Source organism: Rhineura floridana, chromosome 9 (assembly GCF_030035675.1).
Source record: "Rhineura floridana isolate rRhiFlo1 chromosome 9, rRhiFlo1.hap2, whole genome shotgun sequence".
NCBI lineage: Eukaryota > Metazoa > Chordata > Lepidosauria > Squamata > Rhineuridae > Rhineura > Rhineura floridana.
In genome coordinates, this window is record NC_084488.1 from 30,437,446 (window position 1) to 30,451,498 (window position 14,053).

The window sequence follows — 14,053 nt, forward strand, 5'->3', positions numbered from 1 at the left end:
TATGTGTGTGTGTGTTGAAGCACACACATACATACACATAGGTCACTACAAACTGTGTCCCACTTTCAAGGGCATCTCCTTTTCAACCCCTTGCTTCTGAAGGGAATATTGCCTGTTTTATGGAGTTCTTTGGAGTTTTATGGAGGCCTGAGGTTGCCAATGTGGTGCGCATGGGCATAATAGTGTCCTTGAGGACTTCCCTTGGCACCCACAAAGGTTCTAAGCCCCTGTTGCTCACTTCCTCTTTGTCTTGAAGCGATAAGGATGGTTTTGATTATCCCACTTAAAAAGTATGTAGAGCTGAAGAAGGAAGTTAAAAGAGTGACTTCCGACTTTCTCTTTCAGCTCTACATGTTTTTCAAGATTCAGGTCAGCAGCAGAATGGAGGGTAGGAAGGAAAAAGGAGTGGTGTATGTGACTTAGAGGAGGAAAATGGAGTGATGAGAGGGAAAAGAAAGGGGAGTGCCGCAGGGCTCAGAGGAGAGAGAGAAAACAAAGTGCCAGAGAGAGCGAGTGAGCGAAAGAGTGCACATGTGTGTGTGTGTAGTACACATACACACATACTGAATTCAGTAAAATGGATCCTCCTGAATTTGCATATTTTATGGGTTTTTTCACCAAATCACTCATCTGTTTTCATTGACTGAACCATCAAAACAATTTAGTTCAGACTTTTCAGCCGTGCCATGGGCCATGGCACGCAAACATGGATCCAAGGCACAGATTCTATGGATCCTCATAATTTTTACAAGGGATTGCCCTCAAAATCACCATAATTTATAGGTTATCTCTCTGTTTACAGATGCATTCTGTGGTTTGTTGGTGGTTTTTTGTTCATCCTGTGTCAAAGACAAGAAGATCCAGGAGAACCTGGGTTGTATTCAGTAAGTCCTGCTTAATGAACCTAAGTTTGTCATGTGGGTCTACTCTGAGAAGGATTAGCACTAATATCACTCCCCATTTGTAGTGCTGATAAGCACTGGATCTATGAATTTTACTGTGCAGTCTATGAAAGTAAACTTTAATTTGATGTGTTTTTCTTTTTTTACAGAACGTAAAACCATGCAAATTCAAGGGGTCTAGATTGTATTCAGCTGAGTCCTACCCAAAGCAAACCCACTGAAATTAATGAATCTAAGTTAGTTGTGCTCCTTAACTTCAATGGGTCTACTCTGAGTAAGACTAGCACTGAATACTACCCTCTGTTTTCATTCTACTGGATCTGACATTTACTCAGGTCCCATATAAAACAAAGACTGTGTGCATGCACACACACACATACTTTCTCCCTGTCAGCAGGGGAGAGGCAACCAGAAGGGGGTAATGCCTATGGCAGTTCCTCAAAATTCTAAATGTGTCCATGTGCCCTAAAAGATTGGTGACCCTTGATATAAGCGCTCTACCCTTCCTTTGAGAGCCAGTGTGGTGTAGTGGTTAAGGTGTTGGACTACAACCTGGGAGAGCAGGGTTCGAATCCCCACATAGCCATGAAGCTGACTGGGTGACTTGGGCCAGTCACTGCCTCTCAGCCTCATGAAAACCCTATTCATAGGGTCGCCATAAGTCAGAATCAACTTGAAGGCAGTACATTTACATTTTACCCTTCCTTTGCCCTCCGCTGTTTCTGAATGTGATCCAAGGTGATACTGGGAAGAAATATCCCCTTCCAGAGATGCTACAGAAAAAGTGCTACTGTTTACAAAGTGCCATCCTTTGCTGTTGCCTGGGTTTTGCTTGTGTCTGAATAGGAAGCACCTTTAATGTTCCCAGCACATGATCTTCATTCTTCTCCTAAGCACTTCAGGTCCTTTGTTCATATGGTTGTTCTTTTCCACATTCCCTTTAGTGCCTGCCCAAATGAATAATGTTAATGAACCTATGAAAATAGTTGTTTTGTAACGTGGGTCTGGGACCATATCACAGATCAAAGGTTTGTTACATGCAAGAGCTGTGTGCTTTGAGGGATGACTTGCATATGGGAATGACTCATCACAGGGTAATTCACATATCTGGACCTTTCATGTCAGCTGAGATCTTTGCAGTACTTTGAACTGAAGGCAAACTTGGCTACCTGGGAGCTGAAGTCCAAAACATCTGGAGGGCACCAGGCTGGGAAATGCTGCATTAGAATTTCTGGTGTATCTACTAGAGCAATTAGAACCATCCAATTGCTCATCTCTTTCTGTATCTTCCTCCTCATCATTCAACCCATTTTGAATTTCTCATCACACCTTGTGAATTTCATTGTGGATTACCAGAAAACATTATGTATTCTGAAAAACACCAAACATGCCATTCCAAGACACTACCACCTTTTTCTTGTGTTCTCTCTGCCTGCCAAAAAGTTTTGAAATGTTTTATTTTCAAACTACCTTTATTTTTTTTGTCCCCATAGTCCCGAACCTTTCTGTGCTCTCAAATACATCAATTCGTTCTGCCTCTCTAAAGGATCTCAGTTATGTCTGCTCTTTCTTCCCAAAGGGCTGCAGAACAGCACAAACTTGGCAGGCAAACAAAGACCATTTGGAAACTATAAGGAAGGCCTTGCTGGAATGTTAACTCTGATTCAGAATCTGCCTCTTAAAATATTCCAGCAGCTCTCCTATTGAGAAAAAATCTAATGCTGCTGACTCTTTAGATGTGTAACTTTAGATTATAGTAACAACAGACTCGTGTTTCTAGAAATCATACATCCTTGGGCAATTTGTAAAGAAAGTTAAGGAATCTTCAGAAACAAGCCAGTTTATAACTAATAGGATAGATTCACCAAACCAAATCTGTGCCCTACACCATGTTTTGTAACTTTCCAGGCCCTTGACATCCCCCCCCCAATTTTGCTATCTCAGCCAGCAAAAAAAGGAGATGGACTGGGCCTCTGGCAAACCACAGGACATGGTTTATGAGTTGAATTTGGCACGTTCAGTCACTGGTTGTACAGGCGTGCCCGATGCCGATCCTACTTAAGGGTACCATTTCAAATTTCAGTGTGGGCTCCAACATATTTCAGTGAAGGGATAAGAAAAATATTTAGCAAGGTTTAAGAGCTCACTCTTGGATATATTAATATGAAATTGCCAAAAAGTAGTGCTTTATAAACATTTGTTGTGATAATATATATATACTTCATAAAAACTATAGCAGTTCAAGACAAAGTGTCTGTTTTGATTTTTAAAGCAAAAGGATTTATGTCTACTGCATACATATCTAGTACTTATACATAATAAACTGTAAAAACAGCCAGTTTATAGAACAAATGAGTTATCAAGATATACAGATGCTCCTGAAGAATAATGCCTCATAATCTCACATAAATAGTGTCCCTGATATAGAGTTATTAAAACCAACCACTGTTTTCTTAGCTGGCCTTTCCCAGTGCAATTCAACCCCAACCCCAAACAACACAAAATTTGTATTATGTTTTGAAGCGGATGGGTTCCTGTGATGTTCCTATATTAATGTATATATGGTAAGTGTTGTTGTTTTAGAAGATACATGGTAAGTGGAGTGAAAGAGGAGGGGGAGCGAATGGGCAGTAGAATGCGAGATGATTGGCTGAGTGTTTAAAATGGCTGAATGTATAAAAGGAAGAGTGAGAGTGGAATCTGGGGGGGAGAAGAGAACTGAGTGGGTTGGTTGGTGGGGTTTAGAGAGTTGTTTGCCAGGAGGGAGGTGGAGTTCGGATTAGTATTGAGTAAAACCATATGCTTATGTGCCTTAAGAAGAAATCTTGTTAATCTTGTTAGCTTTGTTATCTGTAATAAATACTTAATTTGGTTTACCAAAGGCCTGATCCTTGGCTGGGGTTTCACAGACCAGAAGGGAGGGTAAGGTAATGACCAAGGCTGAAGGGGAACTGTAACAAATGGTGGCAGCGGTGAAGAGAATAACAATACCAGTATTCAGAGTCTCTGGGAATACTAGTATTGGGACGTTACTGGTGGTTGCCTAGCAGGGGGATCTGTTGAGATCTGTGCTAGAGCGGGGAGAGAAACCATAAGAGAGAGCGGTCCGGACTGGTGGAGTCCCTGGTGGTGCCTAGAGACAGGCAGTAACCACGAGCAGGTAGGAACCTGACAGGGAGAGCCAGGGAAGGACGCATCACAGTTCCCCCCCCCCAACTTTGGGAAAACAACAAGTCATGATACATGTAATATTCCTTCACATAAAGACTTCTCAGTTAGTAAAGAACAGTCTGTTCTAAAGTGAGGAAAGTTCACAAGGCAAGACATCAGAAATGATCTGGCTGTGAATTTGCCAGGAGATGTAAAAATAAAACATTATTGCTCAACATAACTCAAAAGAGCACTTCCTCTTTTGGCATCAGAATATAGAACCAAACAGGCAGTGTATTGTAATTTTGCCTATTAAAATCCCATCGGACTTTCTTACGCTTTCTTTATCCCAGTAAAACAATATTCAAATTGTTCCAACTATTTAACAACACCTGATATCATACTGATGGGCTGTTTGTAAAATGTTGGTGTGCTCTTCTTGTTTTTAATGTTTAGGATTAGTTTAGGATTCCTGGACAATGTGTACTTCAGTAGCTGTCAGAACATAACGAGGAACAAACTGTAACTTAGAAAGTACAGATCATAATGTGTCTGTGCAGCTTTTTTCAAAAGTTCAGAAGGTACACCGGTTAAAAGAACGAAAAGAGCAGCTACCTTTCACTCAGATGAAAGTGACAAAGGACTCCCAACTGCAATTTCATGTTTTATGCATGACTTACTGTAATATTAATGCAAACATTTTTGAACTTAATCATTTTGAAATCTAGTTATCCATTTTATGATGTCTCAGCTATTTGAGATGACTTCCAGGGAAAACTGGTTAACAATACAAGCAGTGACTCAGCTGTGTAGCAAAGATTTGCTAGCAAAGGAATGTGGCGTGATCCACACTTCTCTCGGTTGATCAGCTCACTGCTTTCATGAATTAACTATTCCCCACAAATCATTCAGAAAGAAAAGGTGTTAAATGAACATAACATAAGGAGAGCCTGCTGGATCAGGCCAAAGGACCCTCTAGTCCAGCATCCTGTTTTCACAATGGCCATCCAGATGCCTATCAAAAGCCGGCAAGCAGGACCTGAGCATAGCAGCACTTTCCCCTGTTGTGATTCCTGGCAACTGGAGTGCCTCTGTTGGAAGCTATTGATAGCCTTATCCTCCACAAATGGTCTAATCCTTTTTTAAAGCTATCCAAGTTGGTGGTCATCACATCTTGTGGAAGTGAATTCCACATTTTAACTATGTGCTGTGTGGAAAAAAGTACTTTCCTTGGAAGTAGTTACCACACTCAATTCTGGGATAGGCTATATTTTGTGTGTTATATTTTGTACTTGCCAACAGAATGGACAATGTAGTATTTACTAGCATAACCATACAAGTCTTAGGGTGCAATTGAACTCATATTTACACCAGGCTGACAGGAGTTGGATGTGGTGGACCCTCTCAGCTGTGGCGGACCCAGGACCCTGCCAGCTCAGCCAGGGATCTCCCAGGAAAGCCAAGTCTGGCAGAAGGGGTGCTGGCAGAAGTCCTGAAAAAGGGGCATTCCGGGGGCATGTCGGAGGAGGAGCTGAGGTGGGAGGGGACTTAGACAACATCCAACTCCCATTCGGAGCACTGATCCTGCAGGTCCTGATCCAGGCCAAATTTATGCTGAAAAAAAGGTCGATCTAAGAAAATAATTATAATGGAAGTCAATGGGGAGTGCTTACTCGCTGTTAGGGGTACCTCTATATCGTATACAAAAAGGCAAACGCAAACATCACCAGCTTTTCAAAACATGCAACGTGCACATTCTTTTCACGCAAAACAAAAGGTGCCAGGTTCAATCTTTTTTGGCACCTTCGCATAGGACAGAATCCTATTTGAAACTCTAGAGTCTCAGCAGTCACTGCTAGTCAGTGTAGACAGTACTGAGCTACATGGACTCATAGCATGACTCAGTATAAGGCAGCTTTCTGTGATGAAGACTAAGGCTAAAAAATCTCAAACAAAAGTTGCTGTAGACTACTATAGATTCTGGGAATGTGATGCTTGGAATTTTGCAGTCATCTTGGAATCATGTAATAGTACACAAGATGGTTCCAAAAGTCCCAGTATCCTTATCCCAGAATCTGAAGGGAAAGGCTGTGTGTGTGGGCGTGTACACTAGTGCCAGGATTTAACATAGTTCAGAAGTGTCCCGTAGTTTATATCTAACCTGTGCTACCAAGCATCCCCATTCATTTCAGGAATGAGGTGGGCAGCTGAATATCATATTTCCTCTGAGTGCAGGTCTGGGGGATGATGCTCTTTCCACTCAAGTGAATGGGAAAGCCCTGTGAGAGAAAGTTCTGCACACACTCAATTAAGGCAATAAAGTGTGTAATCATCAGGAGAAGCACCTTGGTTTCATTCTGTCTGAGCCTGGGGTTGTTAAGTCTTCCCTAGGATATGGTGCCTGTCGCTTTCAATGCTCTGGCTCACCAAGAGGAAATGCAGTTGCTGACTTGTTATGCTTTTTGAATATGGTGCCATCAGTCCTTTCATCCATTCTACTCAATGTAGCAAGTAAAGCTCTAGTTTGATGGTTTTCTATTTGTTTTAGTTTTCTATGGCACCCTGCCCTAGATTCTTGGTCTTGAGTGGGGTCAAACAATTTAAGGGAAGCCAGTTCACACAGTTAAAAATCCACTGGCTCACACATCCAGAGGTGTTTGAGCACAACTGCGTGCTGCATATCCATTGCTACATTCAAGCATCACCCACTATCAGTGTCCCAAATGGATCCCAGTCCTTCTGCGCTTTCCCTGGCATTTCCTGTTTCCTGTTCCACACAGTGATTGGCAACCCATGGCAGGCAAACAGAAATTCAGGGAGGTAAAGCAACCCCCCCAACATGGTTCTGCCACCCAAACAGAGGCTTTCAAATAGGGGACAGGAAGTTACAAGAAATTTTACAGAATTGGTCATATAGCTAAATTGTAAAAACCACTAAGCAGTTTACATAAATTAAAATGTACATTAAAATTATAGATAAAAGTCAGAGTTAAATACAAGTTAACTTAAAAAAATAAAAATATAAATAAAATCAGCCATTAAAAAAGATACATTACAAGACAAAATTACACATTAAAATGTATGTCAACCTTGCATATCCAAGTAGGCTTGCTTCAACAATTTTTTTTAAAGCAGGCACTGATAACAGTACTGTGAAGGTGCCTGCCTAATGCCAGTGGGCAGGGAGTTCCAGAGTGTAGATGCTGTCTGCCACTATAAAAGATAGATTCCTTACAAGTGCAGAACAAACATTTTGTGGTACTTATAAAAGTGCCAGTTCCACAGATCAATTTTACCTTATGACCACCACAAAACAAATGATCGACACTAATCTCCTGTTGAGATGGGAGGAGTGAGGAAGGGGTTGCTGAACTCAGTCAAGTTGGCCTTCCCCACCCCCCAGAAATCAACCTTACTGCAGTTCCCAGAACTGATAATCTGGCAGTACACAAGTGCTCCGCATGTACAGTCCTGGGTCCTCCAGCCTTCAACAAGGAATCTGAAAGCAGATATTTACTTCTACTCAGAGATCATCCTTGAGGGATTATGATGAATGACTTTAGTTAACTAATTGGACTTTGCTGTGCACAAAACGGAACCCTAATTAATTAAACACTGCTATTCATTTTGCAGTGTTTTGATATTTGTTATAGCAAAGCTGCCACAGGTGTTTGCAAAATGAGCACTGAGCATTTATACAATTCCAATCGCAAAACCATATGATGAAGAATGCTGACTCAACTGCTTGATTTATAATTGCATTCAAATGTAACTAAGGTGGTTTCTTTATTTCTTGATTTGAAATCTCTGTATATTCATGCTTAGAGTTTATTCTGTTTCTGTCAGTGCATCACAAATTCTCAAGTCTTTTAGGAAGAAAATGATGAACATAATGAGTAGGGTGAAAATGGTAAAACTAGCAAGTAGGAAAGTATATTTTTTGAATCACTAGAATCTTGGTTGCGACTGAATACCTAGATTTACATTCCAGTGCAATGGGCTGGCTTTCACATTAAATTCTCTATAGAGATGACCTGGCATTCCAACCTTTGTGTTTTTGGTGCTTGGAATTTGTAGTTCCTCCAGAAGCAGAATTATTTTAAGTGTTACTTCTATTTTTGGATATGCTCCATTCGTTATAGAGAAAATGAATGCTTGCTGTAGGAGACTATATGACTCATGCATTTATCTAAAATGGTGTTACTTCTCCCTACAATGGATTTGTTACATTATGGATTTATGGAACAGAAACATTTTTGCACAATGAAGTATCAAATTTTCCATGTTTTAATTTTTGTGTATGCGTAATTACATGAAGTGCTGGCCTGTTACTGGTGTGTTGAATGTAGGGATGGGCAAATCTATCCAGTTTCTCTCAGATTCTTGTTTTTCTAATCTTAAATTCAGTTCTCCACATTTCTACATCAGTCTAAGGATTTTTTAAAAAAAAGTTCTCATGAAAATTCCTCAAAAAATGATTGATTGATTGATTGATTTTTATTTACGGTCATAGACCAAACTGCCTCAATTGTATACAATTTTGTCTACACATTTTTGCAGAACAATTTTCTCTGATACAAAGTAATTTAGTATGTTATTTTCACTAATATATGCATTTTTATGCACGCTTTACCCTAGTATATGCATTTCTGTACATATTACTTGGCTGGACAACTGCCTTGCAAAATTTGGAGAAATGTGAATTTCAAAGGATGGCTGGGTTTCAGTTCCTGTATTATTTCAGAAAATGTGAATTAAGTGGGTTAAGTTTAAATGTGAATGGAAACAAATTTATCTTCCATCCCTAGTGCATGCTGTTGTTGGTCCACTTTCTCATTTGTGTCAATAAAGTGAAATGCTTTTGATTTATATACATTTGTATTATTTGGAAGCAACCGCCCAAACAGTAGGTCTGCTGATACAAAGATGGGGCATTGTTCAATAACTGAATATATGTAGCAGCACTTGGGATGAAAAATCGATGAAGCTACAAAGAAATACACACGGGGCAATAGCCTTGGAGGCTTTACATATTTGTTTCCCGCCGTAGTTTGTGGCATGGCATGGCTTGCTTCTTTGAGCCATCTGGATTGCATTTGCTAAACGGACTCTCTGTCCCATACACATATCTGGCATGGAACAACTTGCTTGCTTCTTATTCTCTTCTTGCGGGCAGCCAGTGTTCTTGCCTAACTCAAAAAGCTTCTGTATTACCATTAAGAATGCAACTATATTGACATTATTTCCATCATGAATCTCCCATGCAGGGCAGACCCTAACATTGCACAGAGTGTGGTGGCAGATGCTGGGTGGTGTGCAGTCACCTTGCAGCGATTCTTCCTGAGCGTCTCAGCCATTCTCCTCTCTTGGGGAACAGAGCTGTGTGTTCGGTGTGGCCTGCCCTTTGCTCCCTAAGCTACCCTTATTTTGCCAGTGTCAAAGTAAGATTCAACTACTAGTCCTTTCAGTTTCTGTATGTGGAATTTGGGGTGTGTGCACCACCATCATGTCCTTTGCCTCAGGCAGCAAAATATCTTGGGCAGGCTCTGCTCCTTTGTGTCTCGCTAGCCTACCCAAAGGCCACAAGAGCATGCTGCTGATGTCAACAGGAGTGTGTGATTGCTCCCAAAGGCTTAACCAATTTTGGAAAAGAATTGGGAGGAGGGAACTCCAGTTTTAATGGACTATCACCAGAGTGGGCTATGGGTCTTAACAATCCCTAGTATATCCACGTATAGCTTCAGAAAAATTAACCAAGGAAGGACCACTACATTTGAAAACAGTGAATCCTCACAAAGTCTGTCTGAAATGCCATTTTCCTCAAATCATTGATACTTTTGAGAATACCCCAAAAGTTATTCTTTGTCCTGTCTATCAATATACTAAGGTTTTCTCCCCCCCCCTTTTTGTCATGGTTGTGCTGGGATTAGATTTGGATGCTCTTTGGTAACAAAGGGTAGCTCTTATAATTTGAAAGGGATGATGACCTCCTTTTTCATCAGAGAAGCTGCTGAAGTTATCTAGAGAGAGAACATATCTTATATTTGCTTGACATCTTTTAGCACGAAGCAATGTTTTCCTAAAGTACATCTTGACAGAGGGAAATTCCTGTCAGCACTCATTGCATTTTTTGTCTTTTAGCACATTTGTACTCTATCCCCACCACTGCTTTAAGGCCACATGTTAAGTAGTGGAGACTTGGGGTTGTCTTCTTCCAAATGTTGGCGGGAAAGTTAAGTACAGGAGCAGAATCTGTATCACATAATCAGAAACATAGTAAAACTGGAGTTCAATCAAAGCAAGCAAGCAAATGGAATGGTTGTGTTTGGTGCAACCACCATGATTAGAGGGGACAGTGATTCTTCAGAGGATAAGAGATACAAAGATTGAGAATATGAACTTAAGCAAAAGACTGAACAGTCAATTTAGATGTAGGGATGGGGGAGAAATTTGATTCAGTTTGCCTTTAAAGGCAAACCTACCAAATTTGCACTTTCTGAAACAATATGCAAGCCAAGACGCAGCCATTCCTTGAAATTCACACTTCTCTGAATTTTGCAATGCAGTTTTCCAACCAAGCAATTATGTGTACACGTGTGTACAAAAATGCATATACTAGGGTAATGTATGCATATAAGTAAAATTAACATATAATAAATACATTATATTAGGGGAAATTGCTTAGCCAAAATTTATTTATTTATTTATTATTTGATTTATATCCCGCTGGGGAGCCCAGGGCGGCAAACAGAAGCACTAAAAACACACCAAAACATCATAAAAACAGACCCTAAAATACACCAAAACAAAACAACTTTAAAAACATTTTTTAAAAAAAGCTTTTAAAACATATTTAAAAAGGGTTTAAAAACATTGTTTTTTAAAAGAAAATGTGTATATTAGGCAAAATCGCATACAAGAATGTTTACATTGGGAGAAATTTGCCCTAAAATGATGATGAATTTTCATGATGACTTTTACAAAAATGCTAACTGATGTGGAAATGTAGAGCACTGAAGTTAAGATTGGAAACATGAGAAACAGAAAGAAACTAAAATGAACGGATTCACCCATTCCTATGATGCACCATGAAACCTCTTGGCTAGATACACAAACCTAGTCAAGAGCATGAGAGATGCAATGTTACACCAGGGGACGTGATAGGACTTCCCTTTCCTGTCCTCCCCTCTGTGCTCCCAATATGCTCCACAAGGTCTCCAAACCCTGTGGAACAGATTGAGACTTCACGGGGGGGCACTGAAGGGAAAGGAAGGGGAAATCCCATTTCCACTAGCAAAAGTCCATTGCACAAGTGGGACATCACAGTTGAAGATTACCCAGAAAGTTGTTTTTATTAATGTTTACAAATTGACTCCATCTGTGCTACCACCCATCCTTTGTCCATCTATAAAAATGCTGTACTTTGGCAGGGAGATGGGGGGTGAGGTTAGGATTATCTGAAAGCTGTTTATCTGCCATGTTTCATGTCCTTTAAAGATGACATGGCCTTCAGTAGTATTTATTTATTTATTTAATGGAGAGCAGCTCACACCCACTTCATTTCTCTTCTGCCTTTTAAAACTCCTGCCCTGAGCTAAACCAAGGTTTGACTCAGCATGTCATTTGGACCTGGGCTCATGGTTAAGCTCTCTCCTTGCAAGTGGTTGCTGACAACAAAGCCTGGCTACCCCTCATGGTCAGCGAGGCAACAGCATAACCACACATTTTGGTTTGGATGACACGCTACATCAAAACTTGGCTTAGCTTAGCATGGCAGCAAAACAGACAGGGGAGAAGCAAAGCACCCGTGGGCTCCTTTCCCAGAGCCCAAATTTTCTCAAGGTCCTGGCAAGCTGTAGTTTGGCTTATTGTGACAGGCGAACCGGGCCGCTGTGTGTACAAGTGCCAAACACTTGGGATAAGCTCCAAGTGTTGGCAAGTACCACGGGCAGGACAGAGGGATAACCTGCCAGCCTCCCTCTGCAATGACATGCCCAAAGAGTGCAGCAGTTCAGAGAGGTTTATAGCAAGCAGTGGTGCAGGGTTGCTTGTCTGGTAGCATCCAATTCTGAGAAACAGGAGTGTTCTCAACTACAGCAATAGAGTGCCCTGATGGGAACTGCCTGCACTTCCTGCCGAGAACCAAATGTCAGTGCCAATGCCAGGTTTTGAGGGGGCCTTGGGCAAGATACTCCCAGGGGGCCCTTCTGCCTGTGTGCACCCAACACCTCCTCCTTGCTATTATTGCCATGGCCCATTTGCTTCCTTCTCTCTCTGCCCTCAATCCACACCACCTCCGAGAGACAGAGACAGAGAGAGAGAGAGAGAGAGAGAGAGAGAGAGAGAGAGAGAGGACAAAGCATGCAGAGACTATTGCTCCTCCTCCTTTCTCTTCTCACTAAATGCTTCTGTGAAGAAGACAGGTGAAGAGGCAGAAACCACACAGAGGAGGAAGAGTAGGCCCAGGAGTCTCCAGGCACTGGCAGCTGCCCTCCTATTGAAGCATGAGCCTTAGCAGGTGCCCAGTGATGCTGACCTGACACCAGCCCTGCAGCTGTCCTTTGTAACTAGCTCCTACAGAGCGTCTAGTACGATATGACTTGTACATTCTGACTTGGTAGCTGATGCAAGAGCTTTCTTACCGGCTGTAGCACTCTATTGACCACATTATTTTGGTCGGGCAACGTCATAACCATGTCTCAACCTGCCTGTCTGCTCTTGTGAGGATAAAATTTAGGGTGGTAGGTTCATCCTGAGCTCCTTCAATATATATGTTTAAAGGTAATCTTTATATGAGTTTGGGACTTTCCGCCCATCCAAACGCTTTTAAAATAACCCAAGCTTTGAAACATGTGCAGCTTGTCCCAAATGCTCTTGGTAAGATAAGATGGGATCGAAGTTTAAAATAAATACGAATGGTACATGGGCTGCCTTGAGCCACAGGGGGGGGGGAAAGCAGCTGTTTTGCTACTCCTCGGCCCAACATGTGTGTGTTACATAAGAAGGAAAAATTGGAAAGGGAAAAAAAGCCCACAAAAGCCTTACAAAGAGATAAAAATCTTAATGTTGCTGCAGAACATTAGCAGGCCTTTTTTGTGGAAAGAAAAACATGTCTGCTATTAAGATTGCTCTAGAAGCCAACTGGCTTTTATGTATGCATGTTTTACCTGGCCCCCTCCTTCCCTCCTCCCCGCCACCCTGTTCATAATGAAGATCCTATCTCAAACAATAAGCCTGGCCAGCTGAGCTTCCCCAGTACAAAGCAAAGTTGCTCTCCTTTTGTATTTAATTTCTTTTCGGTCCTGGCTCCTTTCCTTCTTTTGTTCTGGGGTTGTTTGAATGAGCTTTCTGCTAAAGCAGCCAATATAGCGGTCTCCATGAGTAGTTTCATCCCACGGTTAGCTGATCCACATCAGCTTAGACAAAGCAAGCAAAGACACGTGTTCTCACCTCTGCAGCACTGACCTGGCTTGCCTGTGTTTATTTGTCCAGAATTGCGCAGGTTGTTGGAGGAGTTAAAAAAAAAGTGATGACACAGGAGGGATCAGCACATGTGCATGGTTCATTCACATGGCTTGCCTGTCAAAACGTATGCTCGGAGTTGAACAGCACAGTGCTAGCAGCAGATGGGAGATGATATTTTTGGATAACAAAGTTGTCTCTTTGCGTTCCTGGTAATCTTTCCAAAGGATCAGGCAGCCCAGCACAAACCATTTGTTATCTGAACACACAAGTCTCACAAAAGACCTCAGTGTAGAACAAGCTGTTTAGAACTGTGTACTAATACTAATACGAATGTGAATATGGTGCTACAAGCACATCACATGCCACAAGAAGACCCTTGCTACATCAGACCAAGCATCCATCTAGTCCACCAGCTCATTCCCAGTGCTGGCCAGCTAGATACCTCTGGGAAGCCCTAAAAGCTCTGCTCCATTCAGAGCAACCATGGTAAATGCATCCCTGCTACATATGTTACACTGATAGGGTGGAGACAATTC